The 16,620-nt window shown below is 36.4% G+C and overlaps 1 long non-coding RNA gene across 1 annotated transcript in view; it reads right to left on the reverse strand.

The window, feature by feature from the left end:
* The window catches only part of LOC140523984 (uncharacterized), a 61,294-nt gene extending 51,098 nt beyond the window's left edge, over window positions 1-10,196 (reverse strand). Inside the window, exon 1 of the long non-coding RNA XR_011973534.1 lies at window positions 10,068-10,196. This is a non-coding gene — a long non-coding RNA (uncharacterized lncRNA). The remainder of the gene's footprint in view (window positions 1-10,067) is intronic.
* Between the last annotated feature and the right edge of the window lie 6,424 nt (window positions 10,197-16,620).

A 16,620-nucleotide genomic window follows, 5' to 3' on the forward strand; every position in this document is an offset into this window, starting at 1 on the left:
TTTTTCTGCATCTATTGAGATAATCATGTGGTTTTTGTTAGCTTTGTTGTTGATGTGATCGATAATGCTAATAGTTTTCCTAATATTGAACCAGCCCTGTAGTCCTGGTATGAATCTTACCTGATCATAATGTATTAATCTCGTGATAAGATGCTGTATTCGTTTTGCTAAAATCTTATTTAAAATTTTTGCATGTATATTCATTAGGGAAATTGGTCTATAATTTTCTTTCTCTGTTTTGTCTCTTCCTGGTTTGGGTATCAAAACCATATTTGTATCATAGAAAGAATTTGGGAGGACTCCTTCTTCCCCAATTTTCAAAAATAGTGTATGTAGTATTGGAATTAACTGTTCTTCAAATGTTTGATAGAATTCACTTGTGAATCCATCTGGCCCTGGAGATTTTTTCCTAGGGAGTTCATTGATGGCTTGTTCAATTTCTTTTTCTGAGATGGGGTTGTTTAAGTATTCAATTTCCTCTTCTGTTAATCTGGGCAATTTGTATTTTTTAAAATATTCATCCATCTCGTTTAGATTATCGAATTTGTGGGCATAAAGTTGGGCAAAGTAGTTTCTAATTATTGTTTTAATTTCCTCCTCATTGGAGGTGAGTTCACCCCTTTCATTTTTAATATTAGTAATTTGGTTTTCTTCTTTCTTTTTTTAAATCAGATTGACCAAAAGTTTATCAATTTTATTAGTTTTTTCATAAAACCAACTATTGGTTTTATTTATTAATTCAATAGTTTTCTTAATTTCAATTTTATTAATCTCTCCTTTGGTTTTCAGTATTTCTAATTTGGTATTTACTTGGGGATTTTCAATTTGTTCTTTTTCTAGCTTTTTCAACTGCAAGCCTAAGTCATTGATCTCCTCTTTCTCTATTTTATTTATGTAAGCATTCAAAGATATAAAACTTCCCCTAATAACGGCTTTTGCAGTATCCCATAAGTTTTGGTATGTTGTCTCACTGTTGTCATTCTCTTGAATGAAATTGTTGATTGTTTCTATGATTTCTTCTTTAACCCAACCCTTCTTTAGAATTAGATTATTTAGTTTCCAATTGATTTTTGGTTTCTCTTTCCATGGCCTTTTATTACATGTAATTTTTAATGCATTATGATCTGAAAAGGATGCATTGATTATCTCTACCTGTCTGCACTGGATTGTGAGATTTTTATGTCCTAGTACATGGTCAATTTTTGTAAATGTTCCATGTACCGCTGAGAAAAAGGTATATTCCTTTCTATTCCCATTTAATTTTCTCCAAAGATCTCTCATATCTACCTTATCCAGAGTTTTATTTACCTCCTTAACCTCTTTCTTGTTTATTTTGAGGTTGGATTTATAGAGTTCAGAGAGGGGGAGGTTGAGGTCCCCCACTAGTATAGTTTTGCTATCAATTTCTTCCTTCAACTCCCCCAACCTCTCCTCTAAGAATCTGGATGCTATACCACTTGGAGCATACATGTTTAGTAATGATATGGCTTCATTGTCTATGGTGCCTTTTAGCAGGATATAGTTTCCATCCTTATCCCTTTTGATTAGATCTATTTCTGCTTTTGCTTTGTCTGAGATGAGGATTGCTACTCCTGCCTTTCCTACATGAGCTGAAGCACAATATATTCTGCTCCATCCTTTGACCTTTATCCTACGTGTATCCCCCCATTTCAAATGTGTTTCTTGTAAGCAGCATATTTTTGGATTATGGCTTTTAATCCATTCTGCTATCTGTCTCCGTTTTATGGGAGAGTTCATTCCATTCACATTCACAGTTATGATTACAATCTGTGTATTTCCCTCCAACCTCTTTCCCACCATTTGTGCTTTTAGCTCTCCTGTCTCCCTACCCCTCCGCAATAGTATTCACTTTTCTCCCCCTCCTCCTGCAGCCTTCCCCTCCTTCTTTTAGACCTCCTCCCTTTTACTCCCCTTTACTCTTATTGCTTCTTTCCTCCCTTTTAGCCACCCTCCCCTTTCTTCCCCCTTCGCCTCCTACTACCTATAGAGCTAGTTAGGATTATCTACTTAAGATTATTGTTCCCTCCTTTAAACAATTCAGATGAGAGTACCTCTCAAACAATGCTCATCTCCCTCCCCTCCTTCCCTCTACTATAGTTTTGTACTTCTTCCTGTGATATAATTTGCCATTTTCTGCTTCCCCCTTTCCACACCTCCTATTACATTCCCTTCTCATACTTAAATCATATTTTTGACATGACATCATTTACTTTATGCCCGTTCCCTCTACCTATGTCCCTTTTATCATAATAGCTGCACAGTTCTCAAGATTAACAGGTATCATCTTCCCTTATAGGGAGGTAAACAGTTTGCCCTAATTGAGTAGCAAGTTTTTGTTTTTGTTTTTTCCCCTCTGTTTACCTTTTTATGATTCTCTGGAGACCTGCATTTGAAGATCAAATTGTCTATTGAGTTCTGGTGTTTTGGTCAGGAAGCTCTGGAAATCCCTTATTTCACTGAATGACTTTCTCCTTGCCTGAAATGTTATGCTGAACTTTGCTGGGTAGTTGATCTTTGGTTGAAGTCCCAACTCCTTTGCCTTACAGAATATTGGGTTCCAATTCTTTCGATCTTTTAATGTAGAAGCTGCAAGGTCCTGTGTGATCCTGACTGTGTGACCTTGATATTTGAACTGTTTCTTTCTGGCTGCTTGTAGTATTTTCTCCTTCACTTGATAGCTCTGGAATTTGGCAACTATATTTCTTGGGGTTTTGAGTTTGGGATCCCTTTCGGGAGAGGAACGGTGGATTCTTTCGATGACTATTTTGCCCTCTGGGTCTAGTACTTCTGGGCAGTTTTCCTTGATGATTTCCAGGAAGATATTGTCCAGACTCTTTTCTTCATCATGGGTTTCTGGCAGGCCAATAATTCTTAAATTTTCTCTCCTGGATCTATTTTCCAGGTCAGTTGTTTTTCCAATTAAATATTTTACATTTTCTTCTATCTTTTCATTCTTTAGATTTTGTTTTACTGATTCTTGTTGCCTCATTGAGTCATTAGTTTCTACTTGCCCAATTCTAATCTTCATCGTATTGTTTTCTTCGGTTAGCTTTTGCATCTCCTTTTCCATCTGACCAATTTTTCCCTTTAAGGAGCTATTTTATCCATTTAATTTTTGTACTTCTTTTTCCATTCAACCAATTTTCCCAGTTAGGTTTTGGGTTTCCTTTTCCATCTGATCAATTTTCCCAATTAAGTTTTGGGTTTCCTTTTCCGTTTGATTAACTCTTCCTTTTAGGGAATTATTCTCTCCAGTTAATTTTTGAACTTCCTTTTCCATTTCTTCAATTTTCTTTTTCAGAGTGATGTTCTCATCAGTGAATTCTTTTTTTATAATTTTAAAATCATTGGCCAGTTTTTCTTTTATTTCCTTCTTCAGATGTTCCAGGTAATCTAGTTGTGCTTGCGAGAAATTCACAGTCCCTTCTGAGGTTTCAGATGGAAGTACAGTCTCAGCTCTGACCTCTTTGGTGTTTGTGTTTTGGTCCTTATTCCCATAGAAAGATTCTATGGTTTTTTCACTTTTCATCTGCTTTTTCCAATTCATGATGTTGGCTGAGTGTTGTAGCTTCTGGTTCTTTCAGTCAGAAGGTACAGATCTTTGTGTTGAGCTGATGTGTGTCAAGGCTAAAAGCAGGTTTTTATTTTTTGTTTCCCAGATCAACCCTGGGGTTAGCTTGTTCGGTGTGTGGGAGGGGTGGTCTGGTCTCAGGAGATCTCCTCAGCTGACCTGAGGCAAAGGCAAGGTCAGGGGATGGTGATCCCAGCTTCCCTATTGTCTTCCCTTTTCCCCTGAAGGGCTGGGGCACGCCTAGAAGCTAATGCATGTTCCTGCCCCTTCTGGGGCTCGTCTCCCGGCGCTGAGGCTTGCCTGGGTCTCAGTGCGAATTTTCTCTGCCCTGGGTCGTCTGTCCCTCCAGATCGCCTCTGCCACAGTAGGAAGAATCCCCCATTGCCACTTTTCCAGCCTCTGGTGTAATGAGACCACCCACCCCCTTCTGCTGTTCCCACTGATCCAGGATTAATCTGGGGAAGAATTTTATGGTTCCCTCATGGTCATCAGGGGGGAGGAGAGAGCACTTACTGATCACTCTGCCATCCCAGCTCCTGGAAGTTCAAGTAGTTGACCCACCGAAGTCCAGTCTTCAGGCTGAAGGTTTCAAGGGCTGCTGCGCTGATATCTGGCGCTCAGTGGCTCTCACCGGCTCAGCCTGGCTTATCTCTTGCTCCGCTGGTCTCGCCCACCATTCTCGGGCCCCTCAGGTCCCCTCCGCCCTGCCACGCCGACCACGCTGCGCTGTGCGCCGGGGTCTAACCCCAGTGGAACAGATCCCTCCCGTGGACCCTCCAGTCCAACCTTCGCTCCGAATCCGTCAAAGTCTGTCACCCACTGGATTCTACACCTCCAAAGTCTGGTCAGACTCTCCCCCCAGAGATATCCAGAGGAGTTTTTCCAGGAGCTTAGGTGAGTCATTGCTTTCACTCCGCCATCTTGGCTCCGCCCTATCTTGATCAAGTTTTACAGAGGATCAGACCACTGATGTCCCTGGTATCCCTAAATGGTTATCCACCTTTGGAAGGATGGTGGAGGCGGAGGGAAAGGGGATTGTTAATATCTTCCCTGTCTTCTTTCAAGATGACCTTGTGCCTGGCTTCCCTGGAAGTGAAAGTTCCACCTAGCATAGTGTTTCTAGTTTATTAGACCACCAGTCAATCATTATTTATTTGCTTCTGGTTCTATCCCCTAATCAGGCCAGGTGACAGGCATACTGGCTTTCCAAAGGAGGAAATCCTTGTACTGACCTTTTGGTTGCAGGAATAATTAGTTCTTGTTTACCATCAATATCACCTATGTGATCTATCAAAATTATATTTTTAAGAAGGTCACAGAAATTAACCTTCTTTACTAATCTGAGTAAGCATGTTGATTTATCCTAGGTACACCTTCTAAAATTAAGACAAATATACCTCTTTCACTCTACTTTGTGGTTCTGTAACCTATAATTTTCTCCTTCTTCAACAGTATGGCATCTCTTTCTGTTTCATTAGTATGGTACTTGTTTCTTTGATATGACTTCGTATTCGTGTCACTTAGAATTTTCTCATCTTCTACAGATAATTTTGCAACTATTGCTCTTCTCTGGAATTGCACATTTTATGTACAGCTCTTCTTAGGTTATAGAGTTGGAATTGTGTTGAGGGAGGTTTTCAACTTGCCTAGTTGACAATCTCATTGCTTTAGTCACATCCACTATACTTTAGACCAGGAGTTTGCTATAGCTGGATTGAAATAGCTTGAGAGAGCTAATTATTCAATTTAGTGTGATCATTCACACCTGCAAAATCAACAAATGCTATAACTGAGGACTTGAATTTGTGTTTTATTGATTATGCATAACAAGAACATTCTTGAAAATACCACTGTTAGCTCCCTGATTGTGCAAAAATTGATGACAAGCCTGATTTATCTTTTGGGTCAGGACTAAACCCTGGTGTAGATTTAAGGAAGAGATGGAGAAAATGATAATTGTGTAGGATAATTTTAAGTGTTTCCTACAGCCAGGTTATTAAACACTAACCAAAACACTCCTGCTTGAAGCACCCCATATGCAAGCCTCAGCCAACTCTCAAGAGGTTCCTCCACATGTTTGTATCTATATGCTTTAGGTAGTGAATATCAAGGAGTTCTACTTGCCTGTATCTCTGTTCTGCACCACAATGGGAATAAAGAATCTGAACCTACAAGGGTATTAATTGGTTAGCCACTGTATTTGGCCTTGGTTGCTTGAGAGTGATTATGGGATGAGTCTCATCATCACTACATCAGCTCTCATCACTACATCACTACATCCTACTGTCTTATTCTACTTGAATTCTATTATTGAATCTCAGACTAGGTCATCCTTTGCTCCTTGTTACACCTTTTGCAGATTGAAGTTCAACATGTGGCTTTCATCTCTACATGGGCTCCTTCTCCCTGGATGAGAATATTAGTAGCTTCACGTCCATAGAGTATGAAGACATTTCTTTTATTCTAGGAATAGAAAAAATGACAAAAAGGAGGTGAGTAGATTGTGAGATCAACAGTTAAGTTCTATTAGATTCTGGGCTTGATATTTTGTCATTGTGTTTCTAGAAGCTTAGCATTAGTGCAAATAGGTCTAGGTACTTCTGCTTTACATCCCTGTAGGCCTCTGGGGATCACTTTTCTCTAAGCAGATAAATGAGTAGGTTGTGCTAGTTGTTCATGTAATTTTTTTAAAAAATCATTCTTTCATTTTCTATTAATAGTATAACTTTTCTATGTAGCCCAGAATTTACCACAGACCTTACTTGACTTGAATATTCTCTTTTAAAAAATTAAATAATTTCATAAACAGTTTTAGAGATTTATTAGTCTTTTCTCTGCACTCTCCATACTGTATTTCCATTTTACTCTGTTCTTATCCTTTGATTCTATCTATTCAAGGATTATACAAAGCATTTACTTAGGAAGCAAATTACATTCAAACCCTCTTGGAGCTTCTGCAGTGAGATTTTACCATATGGATTACCTCAAGAGGAGGTTGGTTTCTCCTTACCAAAGGTCTTCATTGAATCAGGATAATGAGATTGGTGTATATTTTATAGTGAAAATTCTTTCATGTATGAGTTTGATTAAGTGATCACTGAGGCTCCTTCCAGTTCTTAGATTTCTATGATGCAGATTCATAGCTATGTGCAGCAATATAAGACATATATTTGTTGTATTTATTCAGTAATATTTGACTCTGTATGACCTCATTTGGAGTTTTCTTGTCAAAGATACTGGCTTAGTTTGTCATTTCCTTCTCCAGCTCGATTTTAAAGATGAGGAACTGAGTTAAAGAGGGTTTAAGTGACTTATGCAGGGTCACATAACTGGTAAGTGTCTGAGGTCAGATTTGAACTCACAAAGATGAGTCATCCTAACTTCAGACTCCATACTTTGTTTACTGCACCATCCAGCTCTTCTTATGCTTAGCAGAATATAGGTGGACTCATATAATTTCTATGATCAAATCCCAATGATTTTACCTTATAATCAACATGCCAGTCTATGTCCATTTACCAATAAGAATTATCCTTGTTTATGAAGATGTCATTTGCTTAGCAGAGAATACCTTATAAAGCAGAAATCTTCAAAACTTTTACTATTTGATTATTATACACACACACATATAATACACGCACTTAAGTTTCATCTGACTGGAGTGAGAAGATAGAGGGTGGAGGTCTATGGAATTTTTTTTTTAAATTCGAACCTCTTGGAATTATTCTTCTACATATGAAAAGTTCAACTTTCCTGGATTTTTCAATGATTGAGCTCATTTTAATTAGCCCTGAGATTGATAAAGAAAAAGGGTAAGTACAGGAAGTTATTAGACTAACAACATGACATCTACAGGGGCACTGCCATTTCAAATGGTTAGGACATGTTAATAGGTACCAAATGTTTCGCTTATTACTTCTAAAGCTATGTCTATACAAGTAAGCTAACAAGACTATTTGAAAAAAAAATCCTCTGAATAAAAGAGACAAAAACAATTGGATCCAGAATTGAAAAGCAAAAGAAACACCCCAAAATATGTACACCACTCCTCTTTCTTGGCTCATTCACACAAATTATCTAAAGTGATTGAGTTAATTGGATAATTATCCAATTCTTCACTTTTCTTTGCTTAATTATACACATTCCATAAGTTTCTGGGAAAGGTTGATTACTCCAGATTGAGTAACCTGTCATTTTGAATGAAAGGAGAGAAATCTATTTTTATTTGAAATTTTAATTTGAAGCTTACTTGCTTTAAAAAGATCAATACGTATGTACATATATACGTCTTTCTGTTTGTATGTGTATATATGTACATATATGTATATATATGTACATATATATATATATATACACATATGTATATATCTGTGTGTGTTTTTCTTTTTCTTTTTTTTTCCAGAGAAACCAGGTTCTAACTTGTTGCTGGGAAAAGTGAAGCAAAGATTAGCATCCTGTTCAGCCTTCTTTATCTAGTCCAGCCCTTTATAATTTGTATAGAAAAAAGCAGTGTAATAGGAGAAGTTAAAAGCAATTTTCTCACCACAGGTTCACTCAATTCCTTTTTTGTTTGAAGAAGTAGAGCCCTGAGAATATCCAGGGGCAAATTACAAAGATTAAAAACTAAAATTGATTTTTGAACACATCAGACAATGGTTAAATGGAAAGGTTCAGAGGAGACAGAGAAAAGGATAGACAGAATGAAGAATTAGAGTGAAAATACTTTAACATGGTGCATTATACTTTTCAAAACAATTTTATATATATTATCTCATTTTGCTTCCCAACGAACTTTAAGGTACATACTAGAAAATAGTCTTCTGTGGCTTAGTCTAATCTCTTTCATCATTCGTTCAGGAAGTTTCATTCCATTTCAGGAACATGAACTTCCTCTCCCCTCCCCTCCCCAGATTGTTGCTGTTGTCATAGTTATTCTTATTTTTCTCTAGCCCTCATTTTTTTCCTTGGCAGAGAATTAATTTCTGGGTCATGGTTAAGGGCTGAGATCAGATTCAGTGAGTTGCCCCCAACCACTTCAGAGTTTAAATGCATCATATCTCATATGCTTAACAAACCTTGCTTGATTTTGTGATTTGGAACAGTTGGGTCAAATAGAAGACTCTAAGCAAAGTACTGAATAGTGTTTCAAAACAATGGAACTTGCCATTTAATTAGAACAGCATGTCAGCACGTCAGTAGATACCAAATAGTATCACAAACTTTATACTTGACAGTACACAAAGAATAAATAAAATGAGTATTTCTTCCTTGTCCACATTAATTCATTTATAGATTCATTTATTTATTAAACATTTAAGTGTATAATATATGCCTAGCATACATTGTGTGCCCCTGCTTTGGGAAGTATTGCTATCACTTTGTATTTCATTTGATGCTAATTTTTCCTGTCATTTCAGTGGTACATTTTGTAAGGGTGGCATGTGGATCCTTGGTGATTCACATAGCCACCCAATGGTATTGTGTATTTACATGTTTTCATGTTGTGATACTGACATTTTGACATTAAAAAACTGACTTTTAAAAAATTCAAGAGATGTAGCTTTATTATAATTAATACTTATATTTTATTAATAAGGCTAGTATGCTTATTAGTAAAAAGAGGTCACTGGCACGTTGGCTGCCAAAGGTCCCTCATGCTGGTGGGCTCACAGTTCACATGTCCTTGGAAAAGTGAGTAACGCTAAGGGTGGCAATCAATTCTGATTTGTTAACAAATTGATGAGACAATTAATATTACAATGAGAGGTGGGCTATATTTCAATGAGGATCTTGAGGGTACCTGATTTGGATCATCCAAGTCTCCATTGAAGAGACTTGCCAATTGGGAGGTGGTTAAATAAACATAAGGGAAGCATAAGGAAAGAAGAGAAGAAAATTTTGAAAAAAGCTCATATATACTTAATCCTTTGTGTAACAGAGTTAAAGTCATAGTGACCACACTATTTTCCAAATAAACACACAAAATGAAAGTTATGTATGATCAATGGACAAGTCTGTTGACAGGTCTTAACAAGCAAACATTGGCATTTGAGTGGGTCCTGCATCGTTGGGAAGTCCAGCATGCATCCGCAGAAATATATGCATGTAATGATTTGCTTACAATAGGATAATATACAGTTACATGAGGAAATATGACATCATCAAAACTTCATTGCAGAACCCCCCCCACACACAAATTTACCATAAATTATCAAATTAAAATACATCATTTATCTTTTATTTTAAATGATGTAAATTTGAAAAAAAAAAAAACATTAAAGGCTTAAAGATTTCCAGGTAGTGCTGAGTAAGTTTTTTTTGAAAAGGGAGGAGTAGGTCAAATAAGTTTGGGAACCTCTGATCTACATTTTCCCAGACATGTTTGAGTAAATGCAATGATCAGAAATCATCTTATTAGCCCAAACTAATTTCTTATACTGTCAGGGGCCGAACCCTGATCACCGCATCAACTTACCCTGCCCAGGGGTCTTCAGACGTCTCTGGCTCCCCCCTTGGGGATCAGGGGGAGAAATTATCAGGCAGAACTCCGGAGGTGGATAAGAGCACCTTTATTACATGATAGTCAGCCAGAAGTGCCCCCGTCCCCTTCTGTGTTGTGCCTTATATTCCCCGAGCTCGCCCTCCTATTCCGGGTAAGCCCCTCCCCAGTTCCTCCCTGAAGGCAGAGCCCAGCCCAGCATAGAGCCGCCCCAGTGCTGAGGTGGCGATGCCGCGTCAGCAGTGCCACCGTGGCAAAGCCACGTCAGCAGGTCCAGACCCTTGGGCGTCTCCTATCCTCTCAGGGGGGCCCAGGTCCAGAGCGCCCCTTGCGTTATACTGTTTGATGAGATCTCAGCCTGGATAAGTCTTTGTCTAAGATTTCCCACACTGGTTGATTTCTCTATGAAGAGGTAAAACAGAGGGAAAAAAACCATTGCTTCTGATTATAATTCAATAATTAGTTAATAATACAAGAGAGAAATAATAATTTCTCTCACAACACATTCAAATAAAATTAAACTTGTCATTTGTTATCCTATCTCCTCCTCTTTTCTACTCCCAGTAACCTGGGTTTGAAATCTTGGATTCAGCTTTGACTTCTTCCTCCCTTTGAATCAGTTACTAAGCCATCTCTGTTTTATATCCTCTGCGTTGCTTCTCTGATTTGCCTTGTTACCTTTTGCCTGACCTATGATAACAGCCTCCTAACCAGTCTATGTCCCTACAGTCTCAGCTCACTCTAATCCTTCATATTCACTACTGCTAGACTAATATTGCTGAAGAACAGGAACTGAGATTTAGAAGTTGAAGGGACATTGTGAATAATTTAGACCAAAACTCTTATTTTATGGATGAAACTTAGACTTAGACTTGTTAAGTGACTTGTCCAAAATAACAAAAATAGTAAATGACAGAGCCAGGATATGAACCCAGGCTTTTCTATTATTCTAATACTTAAACCATTATTCTGCACAATCCTTCAGTGGTAATTCTGATTATTTAGTTCTCTAGCACAAAACACTTCAAAGTTTCTGTTACCTACCCCCCCAAATACACCTTAACCTGATCTTCAAAGTCCTCTAAAATGTCTGGTCATCCTTTCTAGCCTCATCTCCTATTATTCCCCTTGTTGTTGTTCAGTTCTGTCTGATTCTTTTTGACCCTTTGATCATATGTCAATACTATCCACGAGATTCTCTTGGGAAAGATACTGGAGTGTTTTGTTTTTTTTTTTTTTCCGTTCCCTTCTCTAGTGGATTAAGTCAAACAAGAGGTTAATGGACATGCCCAGGGTCATATAGCTTGTAAGTGTCTGAGGCTGGATATGAACTTGGGTTTTCCTGACTCTAGGCCCAGTGCTCTATCTATAGAACTACTAGTTGCCTCAGTTATTCCCCTACTGGTATCCTACTGTCTTCAACCAATTAGACTACATACTATTCTAGGAATAACCCCAGGCTTTCCCATATTCATGTAATTTTCTTCTGCAATGCTCCTCCATCACATCTCAACCTTTCAAAAATCTCATCTATCTTTTAGGTCAATGGAACTAACTCTCTCCCTTGCCCTCAGTTTCGTTGCCTGCATTTACATTTTAATGCATAAAACTCCAGAACCCGATTCTGGTCTCCCCTTAATTCACAATCACCTTTTTAGGGGAGAGGGATATTTTTACTGTCTCCTGCCTGAATTTATCTACTTCATAAATATAAGTTTTTGAAGCTGAAGAAATTAGTTATTTTTCCCCTCCAAAAATTTAATCTAGATAGGGAGAAAACATGAGAGAGGGAGTAGCAGACATATAGAATACAAAGCAAAATATGAATAAGGGCAAACAATGAAAATTATACTACATAAATATGGAGGAGATTGGAGTACTGGAATTATTAAGTTCCTATCATTTGTGAAAAAAGAAAATGAAAAAATGGTTGTATTCAAAGCAAAATTGAATGACAATTGAGTGTGATTTCCAAATAATTTGATGTAGAGATGTGTTTAAAAGGAAAAGTCTTTTTTCAGATTTTGATATTGATTAAGGGAACAAAACTCAGGACAAAGAGAATTAAAGGGAATTTACTGAAGAATGTCAAGGTAGCAACACATTGACAGTCTGCTCACTGGAGGTCAGCATTGACATCAATAGGAAGTCCATTTTTATTGATAACTTTTGTAACGATATAGACAATTTTGGTAGGTCCATGTCAGTAAAAGAAGATGAGCCATTGTATCTCATTCCCTCCCCAAGTACCAAGTACTTGACAATTTGCATTGGTGTGGGGAGGAAAGGTAAATAATAAATAGCAGGTGATGCCAGGCTGCAGACTTGATGACACTGCCCCCCAAGACTGATCGACAAGCAGATCTGGGAAATATGGGTCACTGAGTCTGGCTAATTTTCAATAGATGAGAGATTTCTACACCATACATGATTAGATTTAAGAGAACATGTATGAGGTCAGACTCTACTGCTTTTATCAGAAACTATTTTCATCACAAAGCAAATTGAATTTTGACTTAGGCTAAATGAATATATAAAACTTCAGGAATTTTTTGTTTTCTCTTACTTTTATAATATCCTCTCCCAGAAGTTAAGTCCTTAAAAGCCCTGTTATGTGTTTTTGGATTTGTTCTGCCAATCTGGTTTTGAAGCTTCTTTGGAATAAGTTTTGGTGTAAGAAATAGAACCCATAAGGATTTGTGGATAAATTGGATCATAGATCTTCCCATTTTCTTTTCCTTCTCCCTTTTTATACATCTGTGATGTTGGAGTCTGGCCCTGAGCAGGAACATCCAGTGGAAATAAGATCCATGTCAAGAAAGCTGATAGCAAATACTAGTACCAGATGGCATGCAGATGAACATCTGAGTGGAAAAAAAGAAATTCAAGGTCTATGTGCTTCCGAATTAAAAAAAAAAGAGCAAAAACAAAAACTGTAGACTATGATCTTAATAAATTCATTCTTTGATTTGTCAGATTTCTACTTAAATGTGGTTATCCTTCATTTTTTGTTGACCATTAAGAATTTCTTCCCCATACTGAAAAGTTAACGATAATGAGGCCATAGATCAAGACCTATAAGTTAACTTAGAGGCCACCTACCCCAATTCTTACATTTTACAGATAAGTAAGGCTATGGGGGTTAGACCTCCTGCCCAAGGTAACACAGAGTTTTCATGTGAACTCAGGCTTTTTTATTCCAATTTCAGCCCCTTTTTCACTGAACCAAATCATAACCTTTGATAGGCAAAATCACATATCCTAACCTCAGAATCAATATTTAAAGTGAGATTGACAGTTGAGATTTTTTCTTTAAGTTTTTGCGTTAACTACATTATCATAGATCTTGTACAACAGCTGGCTTTTGGGAAACATTATCTGAACATGATAATAATCATGTTCAAACTTCCAGAGTTCTGGTTGTTGTGGTGGCTCAGAGCAAGAGAAGAGTGGTCACAATTAATTGTCTTCATTTCAGAGAATAAACCAAAGTGACAGTAGATGACAGCTGCAATTGGCTTCATTTGTAGGGCATTCAGTATTTTCACTGTCACCAATGACTTATCTTGGCTGAGTGTCAGAAAATATTTAATCCTTTAATTTTAACAGGCTCTTCAATAAGAATAGATGAGCATTTTTCGATGAGGCTAGTTTTCCATGTACTAGAATACATGTTCACACGGAATCCCTCTGATTATATCATAGAACATAAAAGCAAAACAAAAGAAAACAACTACAACGTAGAATTACTGCCCTGCTTTCAGACTTTGGCAAATTTGCAGGTTTTATGTGGTAGGTAACACAGACAATGAGATATGAGGGAGTACTTCATTAAATTGAATTTGTACCTCTTAGAGGAAGTGCCCATCTCAGATTTCAATGGATCATTTTGTACTTGTGAAAAATCATAGTCTTTGGGTGTGTCCATTTGCATATTAAGAGGCAAAGAAATCTGGAGAAAAACCAGCAGAATCAATGAATTTGCTTCCCTTTTCCTCTATATAGTTACTTTCAGATTTAGACAACCAAACACAAGGATAAACAACAAAGAACAAATACTTAAGTAGAATTTAAGAATAAAAATTGATAGATATTTGTTAATTATTGAATAAGACTGAAAAGGAATATACAAGCTGAGCTATATATGATCCCCTTACATAAATTTACTATATGTTAACACATAGAAACCTCATAGACAAATTCAGAAAAAAAACATATTAAATATATCCTTTATTGACTGTAATATGATAGAAATAAAAATTAGCAAAAGACCTTGCAAGAAAGGATGATCTTTAGCTGATGAGTAGATTAATTTAATCCTAAACATTTTGTGGGTCAAAGAACAAATCATGGAAACAATAGATTATTTCATCAAAGAGAATTATAATGATGAGATGATGAATTAAAATGCTAGGCCTTTTTAGTACCAAGGTAATGGAGCAGTAGGAAGTATAGCAAGATCCCTTTCTGCATGTATCCCTCAAAAATCTCTTCAAAACATACCTTGAAAATATATCTGATTCAAGCTTGATTAGAAAATCATAGAAAAAAAAACAGATTGATTTATTTGTTCAGCCCTGGTCAGCATAGAGTCTGAACAGACAACAAATAGGAAAGTCTATGGACTTTGCTGATAAAGGTTGTCTAGCAAAGCACCCCAAGAAGCATTCTAGCAACCAGGGACTATGCCCACAGGCAAGATGAGGCCCCAGACCCATAGCAGGGTATGACTATATGAAGGGATTCCTACTGGTAGCTTTGTCATCAGCTAATTACTTGGTGGTCACAAATCCAGAGGAGAATAAAGGACCTTAGTCTATAGACTAGAACTAGTTGAACTGTGTCCAGGAGGATGTTCAGAAGCAAGAAACAACACTGTGGTTCAGACCCCAGAACCATATGAAACATCAGGGTTTTGATTTGTGTTTTCTTATCAGTAATTTGGAACAATATGTCTTATAGTTGTTAAATATTTGTGATCCTTCTTTTGAGTCCTCTTTATTCATATCGTTTAACCATTAATCTTTTGGGGAATGGTTTTTGCTGATTTATACATGTATGGATATATGGATATATTCATGTATGTATGTGCTAATTATTTATATATCTTAGGTATTAAACCTTTATTGGACAAGTTTCACAGCAATCTTTTGTTTTTGACATTAGTCTACTTCCTTTCTTATTGTAGGTCCCTAAATTTTGTGCAGAATCTTTTCATTTTCATGTAATCCAAATCATCAAATATTGTCTATCTTTTATAACTATCTCCATCCATCCTTTGGTTAAGAATACATATCCTAGCCATAGCTATGAAAGGTGCATGATCTGCTTCTCTTTTAATTTTGTTATAGTGTGATCTTTAATATTAAGGTCACATCTATATAGAATATAATGCAGGCATTGATCTAAGCTTAATTTTTGCTAGACTAGTTTTTCCAATAGCTTTTATCGAATGAGGAATTCTTTCTTAAGCAATTTGTTTTCCAGTTAACTAAAGTTTAGTTAAACTCAGTTTATTGAGTTTCATTATTTGTCTTTCTTGTGTAATCTATTTGAATTTATTAAACAATACCAAACTATTTTGGTTAGGGTTGCTTTGTGATATAGTATGAAGTTAAACCTGTGCTTTCATTTGTAGAGGGAGCTCTGGATAAGGGATTTGCTCGTCCAAGGCAAACTGGCATCTGCTTTGAAAAATCAGATAAAGTTTTAGCAAGTGTCCATACTGGGATAGGAAAAGCTATTTGATCTGTGATTTCACTGACGTATGAAACTCCCTAGTGAATAAATGCCTTATACCAATGCAGGTTAAGCCCTTCTTTGCCACTTGGAGAAATAATAGAATGGGAAATCCCAATTAAGACAACTATACAGTGTTAAGATATCTAGGAATTTATCAAGATGTAGTCAAGACAGATAAGTACAATTACATGGGACAAATAAGTTTAAGTATTGACATTGCTAATAGTTAATCTCTATCAATATAATAAATAAATGAGACTACAAAATTTATAGATGTATTGCCATAACAAACTACCAAAAAAATACTTTATAAAGGTAGACAAAATAATACTAAAATTCATATGGAAAAATCAAAGGTCTAGAATCTCTAAGGAAATGATGGGGGGAGAAAGAATAATCTAGATGTCAATTATATTATAAACAGGAAAGTAATTTGATGGAAAATCAGTTTAGATTGAAATTTTATACCATATCCCATAATAAGCTCAAAATTTTTACAAAACTTGATTATAAGTCACATGGAAAATAGGAGAGAAAGAGAGCTAAAACAGATACCTTTATCAATTAAAGCTAGATGGAAAATCTGAAGCAATATTATTTTAAGAGTGAGTGAATAAGTTATTTTTGACCATTATAAATACCCAAATTAACTAAAAAGAACATGTGAAGAAAAACACCATCTGTATTCAGAGAAAGAACTGATAAAATTATGCGTAAAAATAACTTCATATACATATATGGATATGTATACATATATACATCTGAACATACAAATATGCATATACAT

This window comes from Notamacropus eugenii, chromosome 2 (genome assembly GCF_028372415.1).
Source record: "Notamacropus eugenii isolate mMacEug1 chromosome 2, mMacEug1.pri_v2, whole genome shotgun sequence".
Classification (NCBI taxonomy): Eukaryota; Metazoa; Chordata; class Mammalia; order Diprotodontia; family Macropodidae; genus Notamacropus; species Notamacropus eugenii.